Source organism: Puma concolor, chromosome B3 (assembly GCF_028749965.1).
Source record: "Puma concolor isolate L17-30 chromosome B3, mPumCon1.1.hap2, whole genome shotgun sequence".
Classification (NCBI taxonomy): domain Eukaryota; kingdom Metazoa; phylum Chordata; class Mammalia; order Carnivora; family Felidae; genus Puma; species Puma concolor.
Window position 1 is genome coordinate 134,629,161 of NC_141672.1, and position 15,810 is coordinate 134,644,970.

At 42.7% G+C, this 15,810-nt stretch overlaps 1 long non-coding RNA gene across 1 annotated transcript in view; it reads right to left on the reverse strand.

Annotated features, from left to right (window-relative positions):
* Nucleotides 1-15,810, reverse strand: part of LOC147580397 (uncharacterized) — a 182,852-nt gene that overhangs the window by 3,318 nt on the left and 163,724 nt on the right. The window lies entirely within an intron of this gene.

Consider the following 15,810-nt stretch of genomic DNA (forward strand, 5'->3'; position numbering starts at 1 on the left):
TTGCCTTCCTCAGTATTTTCCAGAATCTGTAGGATGTTGCAGCCGGGAGAAAGGAGAGGGCCCTGCCAATGTTCGGCGAGCAGGTGAACCTCAGAGAAACTGAAATATTTTGTCGAGAGAGTTCTATGTATTAATGGCCCCTCCAGAATCCATTACGGCCGAAACAAGCTGGCTGAAGAGCTCCGGCTTTCTCAAGTGTCTAATGTAAACAATATGAAAGTCAATAGTGGGGGACATTCCAAGATAGTATTAACACGATTGATTTATTGATGGTTGCACCATGGGAGGTTATCTTTTGTTAATTGACTCAGTAAATAAACTCGTAGGCGGCAGGCGATGGGGGAAAAGTAGCCGGTGGAAGGAAAGGTAAGGCACCTGCACTGCAATTTTTTTCAACTCCCAGCCTGTCTTGATAAATTCCAAGTACCACTCCCGCTGCCAACCTCAAACAGGGTTTTGCAGAGTTCATTCTGCCCGGGACTCAGCCTCCGTCCCGCCCTGAGGAGAAGACTCAAAACTCCTGTATTCCTGTCAATGTTTGCTTCAGAAAGACTCAAAACCTTGTCATACTAGATGTTCAAGAGAGAGAGAGAAAGAGCAAATCCGCCAACTCAGCTTCTTTTCAAATCTAGAAACACTTGGAAGGTGCACATACAGTGTGTGTGACACTTGTCACCTCTGGTCAGTGAGTGGTTGAACCCTGGGGAAAACACATCTTCTGCTGTTGATAGTCATTATGCAGGCTTGTCCGTAAAGGATACTGTAATTTGGTGGCCCCGCCTGGGCGACCAGACGGAGAAAAACCCACCACCCCCATGCGCTATATAACTTCTGGGCATTTCCCAGTATTGCACCAACCAAGTGGGATCCTGGGATCTCCTGGATGGTTGTGTGACATTTTAAACTTGCTTTGATGGATTCCTTCTGGGCCTTTTAAACTTCCATCAGAAATGGTTTCAAACTGAAAAATGCTCACTGTTCATTCCTTCCCATCTTCTGGAGCATTTTAGAAACAACTTCCCCTTTCAAGATGGCGTTCCTTCTGTCTCTTTAAGGCCCTGTTTCCTTCTTTCTTTCTTCTCTTTCTTTTCTTTTCTTTCTTTCTTTCTTTCTTTCTTTCTTTCTTTCTTTCTTTCTTTCTCCTTCCTTCCTTCCTTCCTTTCCTTCCTTTCCTTCCTTCCTTCCTTCCTTCCTTCCTTCCTTCCTTCCTTCCTTCCTTCTTTCTTTTCTTTCTTTTCCTTCCTTCCTTCCTTCCTTCCTTCCTTCCTTCCTTCCTTTCTTTCCTTCTTCCTTCCTTTCTTTCTTCTTTCCTTCCTTCCTTCCTTCCTTCCTTCTTTCCTTCCTTCCTTCCTTTTTTAATATGGGCATTCCTCCAACTCCTGGCTTTCCCCTTTCTCTGTCCTCTGCCAGATCTCCCAATTCCCCCAGCTACTGGCTATACTCTCTGCAGGGGAGTCCAGAACAGGAGTCAGGAATGCCTCAGTTCCTATACCAGCCCCGTGACCATCTCCACCTCTGAACCTGCCTTATCTTACCCTTCAAAGCATCTTCCTGGCTTCTGTATTTCAGCACGTACCCGCCACCCCAATCTCCCATCATCTTTGGCCCTAAACCTCGGGGTCCACCTTATTTTTCCATTTTCCTGATTTGTCCCATCCAGTAAGTTCTCCAGTCTTATATAGATCCTGCTTTTTAAAACATATATGTTACGAACTTAACTAATTTAACCCTCTGGACTGGAACAAATTGATCCAGGCATTGGCACGTGGTAAGTATAAAATTCATGTCTGTTGAATGAGTGAATGAGTGCATAGCTTTGCCTGCTACTGTATTTTTTTCCATGATGATCATCTCTGATCATATTATTTCAGGGCTCAGTAACTATCAGTAACTACTTATCTCCAGAATTAAGCGCAAGCCCTTCTTTTCAAGACACCCACAACTGACTTTTTTCCTGATCTCGTCTTCCACCAAGCTCCAAAACATTCTACGCTCGATCCAAAATATTACCGTTTCTCCCAAAGTCTTCGCACCTCTCTGCTTCCATCTTTTAGCTCATCTTCATTTTCTTCAACTAGAATGTTCAACCATTTTGTCAAGTTCAAGTTTTGGCAGGTCCTTGAGGTCCAACCCCAAAGCCACCCCCCTCCATGCAGCTATTTTTAATCCCATATGCCTCTCCCTCAGCCAAGCTGGTGCGCTCTCTCCCTCTTGATTCTAGGCAGCCTGTGTCATAGATATTTCTATACCTGATGTATTCTCTCCTAGTGGAAACAAACGCTTAGGGGACAGCAGCTAAACCTTACTTTCTTTCCCCCTGTGTCCGGGTTCTCAATGCCTCCTAAATAGTAGGTGCTCACAGAGTACTCTTTGAATTACATTGATTGCTATTTCTTTCTCACCGTTGCGAGATTTCTTCTTTCTCTTTTGTTGCATGTTGTCCAGCATTGTGTGTCTGTGTGTGTGGTTCCCCCATTTATTAACCCGGTTGGCTCCTCTAGTCTTGAAATGCACATTTGTTAACCACTACTTGAAAAGTGTCTTCAGGAGAAACGGAGGTGTGGGGGAAAAACTCCACTGTGGACCCATACTGCTTGCTTGGGGGCTTACCCAACGTTACTCTCTTTCTCTGCCCCTTTTAACGTCTGGGAATTAGTTACACTAAAGTTCCACTGTGCAGGGAGCTGCCTGCAATTTGAGATGCAAACTCCGCCATCGTGGGCCACTTTTTAGAAGCCTGTGGTCATTTGGGGGAACAAAGGCACTCCTGTTTCCTCTCCTCAGTAACAATTAAGACATCAGATTAATAGAATCTTTAAATTCTTCAACGATGCTTGCAGAATAGTGTGTGTTTGCCTTGACACAAAGGCATACTTTCCAGGCCGTAAAGGTCACCCAAGAAATAAGAGAGAGAGAGAGACGGCCTATGAATGGGGTGTGCTGGTAGAATTTTGGAGAATGGCATGTGTCCCTCGCAGTATGTTCTGGCTTTGGAGCTACTTGGCATGGGAGCCTCTGTGATCTACTCCAGAGAGGCATTTCTTGGGCAAGGAATCCACTGTGTTGAAGGGGCCTGCCTTTAGGAGCAGGAGAGGAAATGGGGAGGGGGAGGGGGGAGGCTTCTCCGTTAGCATCCAGGGTTCACTTAATGAGTGTAAGATTGTTGCTAATGGGATTTAACCACAATACCTATCCCTAACCTTGTCGCCAAAAAGGTAGTCCACATGCTCCTTTTCTCGATACCGTCGGCCTGGTAACTCTACAGAAGTCTGTTCTCCCAATTTTCTAAGTGGTAATCCTAGAATTATCTTGGCTCAGAAATAAATGAAGAACTCGTGTACGGGACTCAAATTTCCCTACAGGGGTTGTAACCGAAACAAGGATTAAGTACCAGTACACAAAACCTCTCAAACAGTGGACAACATGTCAATTGCTAAACATTCTATGGTAGGAGGCCCTCAGTCTTTCTTTTTTATAAAGCTTGGGATCAAGTTTGGGGAGGGAGTAAAAAGCAAGGCAATTTAGCTCCTTTAAAGGCTTGCTAGTTGGGAAGGATAGAGCTATATTTAGCTCTGTGTTCGTCTCTCCAGGAAGTTAAAACCACCAGGCAATTAAATGGTAAATGGTGCCGTGTGTGTGTGTGTGTGTGTGTGTGTGTGTGTGTGTGTGTATGTCAGGGCATTTGCAGGAGAAAGGCAGTCTTGGGGAGATGATAATATAGCTTAAAAAGAATCTGTTCAGGAAAAAAAATTTATAAATTTATAATAGTTGCTTAATATGCAGATAAACAGGCTATTGCCTGACCCCTTGTTGGGCATGGCAAACATTTATTCTGGGGTGGTGCAGACAGGGGCTAAATGACTCTAAGTCAGCTAATCTCTTACACCCCAGATCCCCTCCCTCCATGTGGCAATAATACTTATGGAGTACGTATTCTATGCCAAACACAATGCTTTGGTTCTTTCATGCCACTGAGTTTTGATAACTGTGCTCTGAGAAGCAGATAATGGGAGGGTTTTGCCCCAGATCATGGAGCTGCTAAGCGGTTAAATAGATCTGAATCTAGCTGTCTTTTTGACTTTGCTTTTAGGTGCTTCTGTGTCCTCCCTCTTATACTATTCTCTGCTGCACTGGCATTTCATGGTTTTAAATTCATATATGAAAGCATGAAAGCACTTTGACCTTGTCAGAGGAAGGGATCACACACTCACACACACACACACACACACACACACACACACACCATCTATGTCTAAATCTACGTTTTAAGTGGCTGGTATCCTTAAAAAAGGAATAATGGGGGACTCTCATTTGCATTTTAATTTATATTCAGATATCCTGGAACTGTAACTTGTACTCCTCTGTTTAAAAACAAAAACAAAAACAAAAACAAAAACAAAAACAAAAACACTCTTGTTTTATTCAGGGTGATCCCTGGACACTGTGCCTTGCTCCTGTTCCCAGATAAGGGATCACAGTGGTGGGATAGAGGATAGAAACATGTTGGAAAATGATAGAAACATGTCAGAAAAAGAAATCGAAGGGTAAAATCAAGGGGCAAATAACCAACTCTCAGTGCTGGTTTTGTTCCACGTTGTATGGCAAACTGAAGACGTTTTTGGTTTTGCATCTTTGAATTTTTACCCTGGGTAAATCAGGTAGAGGACGGTGAGTAATTCCAAGTGAAAACTTGATTTACGGGAGGGTAAAAGATTTGACTTAATCTAAACAGAGGATTCGTCTTGTAAGGGCATTTTAATGCAAGGTGATTTTCCTTTATTATTATTATTATTTTTTTTTTACTTAAAAATATTGATCTATTGTGAGGGGAGGGTAGAGAGAGAGGGAGAGAATCCCAAGTAAGCTCTGTGCTGTCAGTGCAGAGCCTGACTTGGGGCTCGATCTCACGACCTTGAGATCATGACCTGAGCTGAGATCATGAGTTGGACGCTTAGCCAGTTGAGACACACAGGCACCCAATTTTCCTTTTTTATAGCCATTCTTTTACTGCACAGGTAAGAATCAAGGATTGCATCTTTTGGAAGATTAATGTGCTTCCATAAACCAACAATATGAATAAGAAGTATATTTCCTTGGATGACATCGTTGTTACTTTAGTGCCTTTTATAAGAGGGGATTCGATAATTATTTGGTAAATGTAGAAATAAACATTCAGCTCCTGAGGCCCTGTCAAGGTTTGTCTCCAAGTAGGGGCACCTGGGTGGCTCAGTCAGTTAAGCATCTGACTCTTGATTTCGGCTCAGGTCATGATCTCACGGTTGTGGGATTGAGCCCCGCGTTGGGCTACTCACCGGATGCAGAGCCTGCCTAAGATTCTCTCTCTCCCTCCCTCTGCCCTTCTCTCCCACTTGTGCTCTTTCTCTCTCTCTCTCTCTCTAAAAATAAATAAAATGAAAAATAAAAAGGAAAGAAGAAAAGGTTTCTGTCCAAGGAGACAAAGGAATGTTTTCAATCTTATGTGACCTCTTTGAACCCAGTTGGACAAGCTCATCTCACCGGCTCTGTCGAGCTGTGATATTCCATAGCCAAACTACCTTTCATTTTTGGGCTCATTCCTTGAGGGATGGGGATGAAGTGGTCAAGGTACCGGAAATCAGCTGTTGAGCCCAGATGTAGTTGTAGATATAAAACAGAAGCTTCCTTCCTTCCAGATCGAAGGGAAAGAGCTCTTAGATCTGCTCAAGTTTGAAGCAGATGAAGAAGAGAAAGAATGCCAAGTATCAAAAATAGTGGTGTATATAGAGATCTAGGCTTATTACGGAGACCCAAGAAGCAATTCTCAGGAGGACGGTCCTGCTGCTACTTACCTGGGATTATTTAATTACAGGCAATTCATGATTACCTGTGAAGGAGAGAAATAGAGTGGAAAGCTTAAGCAGTAGATGTGGTAAAATCACATCAATTGACTTGGGGATATTCCAGATGATTCTCCCCCAGCCCCCAGAAATTTGCCTTCCTAATTATGTTTTGCTTAGCCCAATATTAAAAATTAGTTGGTTTCCTCAGAGTATCTCTGAGGTTAAACTGCAGAGGGAGTTGGTTGAAGAGCGTGCCCATCGGAATATGGAAGATGAAACATTTTCTGGCACTTATGTAGAAAAAAAAATCCCAAAGTTATTTTAATCTTAAAGGAAAGCATAATTTTAAGCATCTTCCCAGACTTCACACATTGCCTGGAATTCTATAAACATTTATAAAAATCACAGAAATGAGGTTAGTTTTACTTAGGTGTGTGTGATTTTACCTTGAGAATGTTATGCCCTCCCCCCATCCTTCTTAGAAGCTATAGCAAATAACCACATCTCAGACTCAAATACAGTGACCTGCACACAAAATGATCAGAAATGTTTGTTGGGGCACCTGGGGGGCTCAGTTGGTTAAGCATCTGACTCTCGATTTCAGCTCAGGTCATGATCTCACCACCATGAGACGGAGCCCCGTATCTGGCTCGGCACTGAGCGTGAAGCCTGCTTAAGATGCTCTCTCCCTGGGGTGCCTGGGTGGCTCAGTTGGTTAAGTGTCCAACTCTGGAATTTTGGCTCAGGGCATGATCTCACCATTCTCGAGATGGAGACCAGCATTGGGCTCTGCACTGACAGCTCAGAGCCCGCTTGGGATTCTCTCTCTATCTCTCTCTGCCCCTACCCCATGCATGCTCATTCTCTTTCTCAAAATAAATAAACTTAAAAAGAGAAAAAGAGATTCTTTTTCTGCCCCTCCCCTGCTCACGTTCTTTCCCAAAAAAGAAAAAAAAAAAAAAGAAAGAAATGTGTGTTGAATAAATAAACGCTCCTGCTTCGGAAGGGCCTCATTCTGTAGCAGCAAAGCAATAGATTAAACAAGATTGAAATGTTAGAGGTAGGGGTGCCTGGGAATTCTAGATCCTTTGGCTACGTGGTTGTCGTCGGGATTCTGAACTGAGGCCCCTACTCCCTTTCCTTGCTTTCTCTTAAATTGAAATTATTTCATATTCTAGTATTACTTAGGTAATCGAACTTGAACGTAGGCACACTCCTTAAGTTTATGGTCCTGAAACAACCAACCCTGGAACAAATTTACAGATTGCGTTCAAGCAAGAACGACAAACACAGCATTCAAATTAACAACATTGATTTAACGCGACGGATGACGGTTTGTTAACGTTAAATCCCCACTCATGGCATTGATACTGTGCTGACTGGCGGGCAGAAGATGTTTTGATTTTCGCCTGCCTATATTTCCATGTGGTGTGCAAGGCAATTCTTCTTGGACTTCTCTCTAATTGAACTCCTGCAAAGCTATGGTCCGCACAGAATTTGACCTTCCCTTGACGTAAATACATAATTTACTTACCAGTGGATCTAGGTTTTGTGGGCCTGAACAGTTTACCATTTTCAGGTCTTTCTTTAAATAAAGGCATAGTGAGGGCCACTTGGGCGGCTCAGTGGGTCGAGCGTCCAGCTTCAGCTCAGGTCGCGATCTCACACTTTGTGGGTTTGGGCTCCGCATCAGGCTCTGTGCTGATGGCTCAGAGCCTGGAGTCTGCTTCTGGTTCTCCGTCTCCCTCTCCATCTGCCCCTCCTCTCTGTACACTCTGTGTCTCTCTCTCTCTCTCAAAAATAAATAAACATTTTTTAAAAATTAAAAAAAAAGAAGAGAGTGAAAACAAAATTATCAGCCTTCGACTCACGGACTGTGAGATCATGACCTGAGCCAAAGTCAGATGCTCAACCGATTGAGCCACTCAAGCGACCCTACTTTATTTTTATTTTTAAATAATGTTTATTTATTTTGAGAGAGACAGAGAGTGCACGTATGAGCAGGAGAGGGGCAGACAGAGAGGGAGAGAGAGAATCCCAAGCAGGCTCCGTGCTGTTAGCACAGAGTCTGATGGGGAACCTATCTTACCAACCGTGAGATCATGACCTGAGTTGAAATCAAGAGACAGGCGCTTAACGGACTGAACCACTCAGGCACCCTAGGAGATCAGCTTTAAGTGGCACATTTATACTTACAAGATTATGTTCAAAATAAAAACAGAGAATTAAACATTTTTGTTGGTAACACAGAGGCAGTTGAGGAATATCTGTTCAATTCTTTCCCCTGATCCGTTCCTTGGAGGAGGGGCCCCGGGACACAGTCTTGGGTTCTTGCCACACTTTGGTATGTTGGATTTACAGCGGTCCAAATTCGGGGTGGAAATAGATTATCAGTACCCTATAATAGCTTTTCTTAACCTGCCTGATTTCTCAGAGCTTACACTTTGGGCACAGCCCCCGTGAGCTTATAGCCCCCGGGCTCCATACCTTGTCTGGCTCCCGGCGTGATGGTGAGGTTGGGTGGGGGGCACGTAGGGCCAAAGCAAACCTCGGGCCAGTATTTCTTTGGGTGCCAGACGGACAAACAGAATCCAGATGTCAGGATCGGTCTCAGGCACAGTGAGCGTCTCAGAGTCCCGTGGTTGGGATCAAGTGCATTGGGAGTCAGAACTTGAGGTGCTGGCAATCAGCCAGCCAAGGGGGTATGAAAGGGCCAGACAGGCAATGGAAACCAGGTTCAGGAAGAACTTGGGGCTAAGACACTGGTGGGCATGGTGGGCAGGTATTAATTTCACAATTGAGCATGTCTCTTGCTTTGGGCCCTACGTCTTCCTGCCTTTTTTTTTTTTTTTCCTGGTAGGACTCCTGTCTACAGGACTTGGGCTCATCAAACCTGGGTGTGAAACCATGGATGAGGAAAGGAGATGGCTGCGGCTCTTTCTTCCTGGGGAGATTCTGGAATTATTTTTACTGGAGCTGACTGGAGAAAACGATGTCATAGCCAATATCTGCCCTCCCTGCTTAGGCCTTCTTCCTTCTAAGACAGGAGAGTGTTCTGAGACATGCCTGTAGTGCCAGTATCCAGGATGCGTATTCTGATGCAAGCTCAGTTCAAAGCAAATGTTTATCTTGGAAAAATTTGAGGCTTTTCGTCAAAGACCCTAACTTTCTAGCGCCTTACCTTATGGAGTTAGAGTGAGGTTCAACTGTGATTTGTGAAAAATCACCCTGTACCGGTTTATTGTAATCCCATTTCTTTCCAATGGAGATGTTGGTTTTTATCCACCTGATAATTATTTTCAGATGGAGTTACATCACCTGATATATACTTAAAAACTTGACATATCAATTGACATAGAACATGTGTCAGTTTCAATTTGATATTGGGATATATTGCAAAATGATTTCCAAGATAAGTCTGCTTAACATCGATCAGCATGCAGTCGCAAAATATTTTTTCTTGTGATGACAAATCCTTTTTCTGTTTCCTTTTTTAAAAATGTTTTTGTTTCTTTTCTATTTCTGGTGAAAAATGATTCCATTGGAAATTTTGTATCAGAAAAAAATATTTTTAGAGAAGGGAGGGTTTCTCAGATTTAAAAGAGATTTTTTTTAACTCGGAGCTGTTTGAGCTGCTAAATAAACCTCTTTATCTAATCAGCTCGGCCTTTCATACAATACATTCAACTTATGCTTGGGTAGAATATACGTCTCCAGTCACATGAGGTCTTATCAGTTATAATACAGAAAAAGAATTAGCCACTCTCCTATTGAAAGAGGATACCCGTGGGCTCATTCATTTTTCTTGAAATATTTGGTGGCGCGGGGGGGGGGGGGATCCGAAAGCTTATAAAGTAAACAGGTTGTTTTGTTCAGGGAACCTTCTCTGAAAGAGTTAGCAGGGTTCATCTGATGACATTAACTTTGCTGGCAATTTCCATGATGTCAAGGACACGTTGGAGACTGAAGAGGGATTAAACCTACTCGCACAGTCAAAGCATTACAGTAAATTGCCTTGGCAGGCTGCCCCTCAGGTTGGCACCCTTCACCACCTAATCACCTACAATGCAGTTTTGTGGTGTTAGCTTGGCTACTTTCTCAGAGGCCAGAAGCCGTGACGCAGGCATGGCGGGAGGTTTAAGACGCCATGAAGCTGTTATGGGTGGGCATCCAAGAGGACAAGCTCAGGACCACCTTGCCATCAAGAGCCGCCCAAGGATGAAAACATTAAGGAAAACCTTTTTCGTTCTTTTCTTTTTTTTTCCAGAAGGTTTCAAAGAAAAAAACGAACTTAGTTTCTGTTTACCTTCCTTCTGCCTACACCCAAGCTTCTCAGATATGGCTTTCTCTTCAAACCTTCTTAATCCCCCGTGAGATTATCAACTGTTCTGTGAAAGGAGTCAGGTTGGCCCCGGAACTTCACTGAATAAAGATGAGTTTATACTTTAAAAAGGAAACAGCTGGATGGCAAAAACCAGGGCGGGAGGCAGCCCTTGCTTCATTAGCAAGGGGAAGTTCGAGGGCCCGGAGAGAACTGGGCCGGCAGCCATGGCGGGGAGAAGAAAAGGAAACACACGATCATAAAGAACTAATCATGAGAAATGGAAAGTGACAATGGGCCAAGAACAACAAGCAATAAATAGATTTGGAAGGAGGGGGAAAGTCGAAGAGGACTGCCTTGCTCAGCAAAGGGGCAGCAGGAGCTTGTGCGTTTCATTTGAAGAAAAGTATAATAATTCTGCAAATCATTACAAAGTCCTATGGAAAATGTTTCAAGATCACTTTTCAGGCCCAGGTTTTACTTCTGTGGTGTCATTTCAGAGTCTATTTCAGAGCCGGGGGAAAACTCGAGTAGAAACCAGAGGGAGAAAGTTAATGTACAATGTGCCAGAGTGATTGTTTCTTAATTTTTAATTTTGGCCTGATGGTAGGGAAAGGAAGCAATTAGTTCGGCCATGTGAGGTCAAAGCCTACACCCCGACTGGTAAATTGAGAGTTTTTCTAAGGGCAACTCATGCACATTCTAGGCTTAATTCGAAGTAACTAGACGTATCTTTACCTGTGTGGCAATCACCTAATCCCTAGTTGTGTGTAATGAGGGAGTGATGGTTTATACTCACAGGTATGTCTCTAAATATTTTCAGATGAAATTAGCATGAGTTTAAGGAGGACCTAAGAGGAAAACCAGATCCTGGTCTGTCCTTCATCTTGAAATCTGTCCAACATGATAAAATCTACAACCATGGCCAACAGTTCAGGCAACCCTAGAGAGAAGGCACTTAAAAAAAAAAATTTGAAGTTTTCCATCAGTTACAGACGACACCTTACCAATGACGTGGTGCAGGTCTTTTATTTGGGGCACGCTTATTAGGTTTTTTTTCTTTTTAAATTAGTTTTTAATAGCAGCATTTGTTTAAGGAGGAGAAAATGCTTGGTGTTGAGTTCTGGAATGTGCATTAATCTTGTTAATGACACCACTGTTCATGGTTGGAAAAACAGGACTTTTGAATCAACCTGGTTTTTTTTTTTTTTTGTCTTTTTTTTTTTTTTTGGTGGTAGCTATACTTGAGAGGTAAGACCGGGGGGGATAGAGATACATGAAAAGTGATGAAGACAAGATACAGGGTTTCCTATGATTTTACGTTATTCTTAATTAGGGAGCATACTGGCCGCAAATGCTAACATGTGTTAGGATGTTTAGCTGCAGCCAAATAAATGTTTTCTATTACAACTCTGAAACCCATGCCTAGTCAGAACCCATGCTGTTCTGATCATGGCTCACAAAATCCCTTTACAAGTCCCCTCAAGGGCCAATTTTCTATTGGCTCAGGGGACAAAACTACTTTTCACCACATGTTTTCCTGAAGGATCATCTTCAACGCAGGGTGAAAGTCAAAGATTGGAGTGTGATGGCCTCTAATCTTGCATGTGCTTTGCTTGGTGGTGATGAGTGGTCCTTAATAAGTCAAGTCCGTTTGACCCTAGAGTCGGGACTGGGTGTCACGGAGCCACAGGAGCATCCTTTCAGTGATGTTTAATGTTTGTCCTGGTGGAGGAGGAGGGAAGGGAAGAAGACGGAAAGTCTAGCAAGAAAAGGTAGCAGGTTAAGGTAGCTACATAAGGGCGACATTTTCTCACGTGCATTTCCCGTGTAATGTTCTTTAAAACCATTGTAAGTTTCTTTAAAAGAGTTGTTTGCAGCAATAGAAACTTGGCGAAAACCTCAGTGTCCATCACAAGGGAATGGGTAAATATACTCTGGGAGGGAGTACTCTAGAACAGTTAAAAGGAATAAGTTAAGGCTCTTTGTAACAATGAGGCAGGCTCTCAACAACATATTGGGAGAAAATAATCACATTTCAGAATATTCAATGCATCGTGATGGCATTTGCATGAAAAAAAACCGCCAATAAAACAATGGTATATATTTGCCATGGGCTCATATAAACATATTTAAGAACATCCCATAAATTCTGGAAAGATAGGTATGCAGGGTAGTTCTACCTCCGAGGAGCTAGGGACGGAACTGAGATTGCTTGGGTCAATGAGAATCTTTTTTCTTTAACTGTAGGTGTGTTTGTTTGTTTTTATAATACAATATTCATGTTCTATTCCTAAAGTAAAAAATTAATTGCAAAAGGAAAAAAGTGAATGATTATGAAGCTGTTTCCTAAAATTCAATATCAAAGCATTTTATCTACACTTGAATCTGACATTGCAAGCTGGCTGTACAACCTCTGTCATGTTTTGAGAGGTAATTTGTACATGGATTATTCTATCTGGGTCTCAGAAATCTTTTTTTTTTTTTTTATTTTTTTTTTATTTTTTATTTTTTTAAATTTTTTTTTCAACGTTTATTTATTTTTTGGGACAGAGAGAGACAGAGCATGAACGGGGGAGGGGCAGAGAGAGAGGGAGACACAGAATCGGAAACAGGCTCCAGGCTCTGAGCCATCAGCCCAGAGCCTGACGCGGGGCTCGAACTCACGGACCGTGAGATCGTGACCTGGCTGAAGTCGGACGCTTAACCGACTGCGCCACCCAGGCGCCCCTCAGAAATCTTTTTTAAAAAAGAGAGAGAAGAGTTTCTATAAGTGTCCTTTTTGTTTGTTGTTGTTGTTGTTGTTGTTGGGCCTGAGAAATTTTACACACACTCATATACATAGATGACATGACGGTCTATGGTTCCTGCCTCTTGGTTGGAAACTTCCCCCATTTTTTAATGTCAATGAATTAATGAAATCCAGGTTCTAAGGCAATCTTGAGGTATTCACTCAGTATGCTATGAACGCGTGCCTAAAACTATTCAACTCTTTCTCGGGGTAGTGCCTTTATGCTTGTCTAGTTCCTTTTTCTGGAACCTTCTTCCCCCCAATTTTTGCATGGCCTCTTTCCTCACCTCATTCAAGTTTCTTACATTTTTCTCCACCCTCGAGGCTTCTTTTTGGTCTCTCCATCATTCTTTCTCCTCTCTTTGTAATTATTCACTTACCTTTCTTCACGTATTTGTTTTTTCTCTCCTCCTCTAGAATGTATGCTTTGAGACAGAAGGGACTTTATTTTTCACTGCCATGCCTCAGTGCCTGGGACAGTGTCAGGAACACAGAAGGCACATCTCACCAAATATTTGTTCCCTGAATTAACAGAGCCGTGGTGGGGTTTTTGTGAACTTGTTATATATCCATGTGTAACATTTTCAAAGCCTTGGAAATTATTAAATCATTTCTCTGCATTTTATATTTAAAACTGCTGTTCTGTTTTTTTTTTAATGTTTACTATTTTGAGGGGGGGGAGGGGCAGAGAGAGGGAGACACAGAATCCAGAGTAGGCTCCAGGCTCTGAGCTGTCAGCACAGATCCCGACACGGGGCTCGAACTCCCAGACCGCGAGATTGTGACCTGAGCTGAAGTCGGACGCTGAACCAACTGAGCCACCCAGGTGCCCCAAATTCCTGCTATTCTTTTTTTTTTTTTTTTTTCAACGTTTATTTATTTTTTTTTTTTAGGACAGAGAGAGACAGAGCATGAACGGGCGAGGGGCAGAGAGAGAGGGAGACACAGAATCAGAAACAGGCTCCAGGCTCTGAGCCATCAGCCCAGAGCCCGACGCGGGGCTCGAACTCACGGACCGTGAGATCGTGACCTGGATGAAGTCGGACGCTTAACCGACTGCGCCACCCAGGCGCCCCCCCAAATTCCTGCTATTCTTAATAAGACTCAGCCATACATCGAAACTGCCCTTTCTTTTTCCTCGTAAACATCGCATGCAGGATATGGGTTAAAACAATAACAAAAGAAAGTGAGAATGTACACAAAATTGCATTCATTTAATGAAAGAGGATTTTTTCTCTATTCTTAAATGAAGATCTTTAACCAATATATCAGATCCTTCATAAACCATGAAATGAAATGACTGACTATCCAAACTCATCTTGAGAAGAAAAACTGTCGTCTCCAAAGCAGTAAAATCTCCATAAAACTGTGTAAACTAATTACTAGGTTAACTAAAATCAGTGGAATATATCAGGACCTTCAGATGTCTCCAGGGCAGACATAACACAGTAATTCTAGAAAAGTCACTCTGGAAAGATACTGTAATGGGCAGGATGAAATCAGTGTAAGAGTCTCGCTTAGTTTTGGTCTTGAGACTTAGAAAGAGACTGTTGGTGGCAGATCCCATGTACAGAAGAGATGCCTGTTAACGTGGCATGATATGAGCTGGCCTTTCGAGGCCCGTGGGTCATGCTCTCCGTGGAACTTAAATGAAAATGACGCAGCCCTTTATTCTCCTCAGATGCTGAAGGATAAATACCTTAAATCGATTGCAATGTTTCTTTTCACCTCCTCAACCAAGGAAGTAGAAAGTTTTTTGTAGATAGTGCTTTTTAGTTTAGGTCATTCCAAGCCTTTATGTGTACTATGTTTTCGTGTGTGGGGCTAACAATTAAGGCCAGAGCAAAACCCATCAGAAGCCTCAAAAGAACAGGTACAAAATGAAAGACCTCACGTTCCTTTGAATCAGCAAAAAGCTCTATTTTAAGAAGGCAAGTTGGTAATCCAGGATAAATCACTCTGATTGGATAAACTCCTTGGAATATTGAATGTTCGTTTTATTAGGTAACTTCATAGAAATTGATATTTATATATACTACACACACGCGGTATAAATATGTACATTTATTTACACACACACATATATTTAAATTGGTGACATCGTTTGGCCCCCACGCTAATTTTATACTCAACACAGAAGATCATCAGTCTGGGTTATAATTGACTGTTTATGTATAGGTCTTTCTCATACTCCTTGAGGAGAAGGAAGGACTCCCAATTTACTTGCTGTGTTTCCTAACGTCCAGATTGTGGATTAAATGAATAACCCTTAACAGAAACCTATCTGTGACTTCCTGCACCTACTCTTTCCCGAACGGTACGAGTCAAAGATAGAAAGCTGATCAGAATATTGTTGGATCTCATAAACACAGCTTCATGAGACACAAAGGTTGACTTCTGTCTACTCTGTCCTGGGGATTTCTACCTTAGCTCAAGGTGATGATGCATGAAAGAAAAGTAGGAACCAGATTTCTTAAAAGCGGTGAGTAGCAGACCACAAGGTCAGAGGATGGCGAACGAGGAGTAAAACTGAGAAGACACGTTAACGTGTACCTGCATGGCTTGCACACTAGAAGCCGGGTAACCTCCCCCACTCCAATTAGAGCAGAGGGCAATCTTTGTGCTGGTTGTGTTCTTTCCTCTGTGTCTGAACCTGCCCTTGCCCTGCTGGCCAGTACGTCCCTTTGGAATTGATAATGAGGTTCAAGAGAGAGGGGTAGCCCTCACTAAACGTGTCACCCCTACTTAGCACCTTTTTCAGGATGGCAGCCACTATTGTTTTATTATGTCCCCGATCAGCTGTCACTATTCATAAAGTAATCACTGCCATTAACACGTCACGCCTCAAGCCATCTGCTGTGGCATGGCACACACGGGGC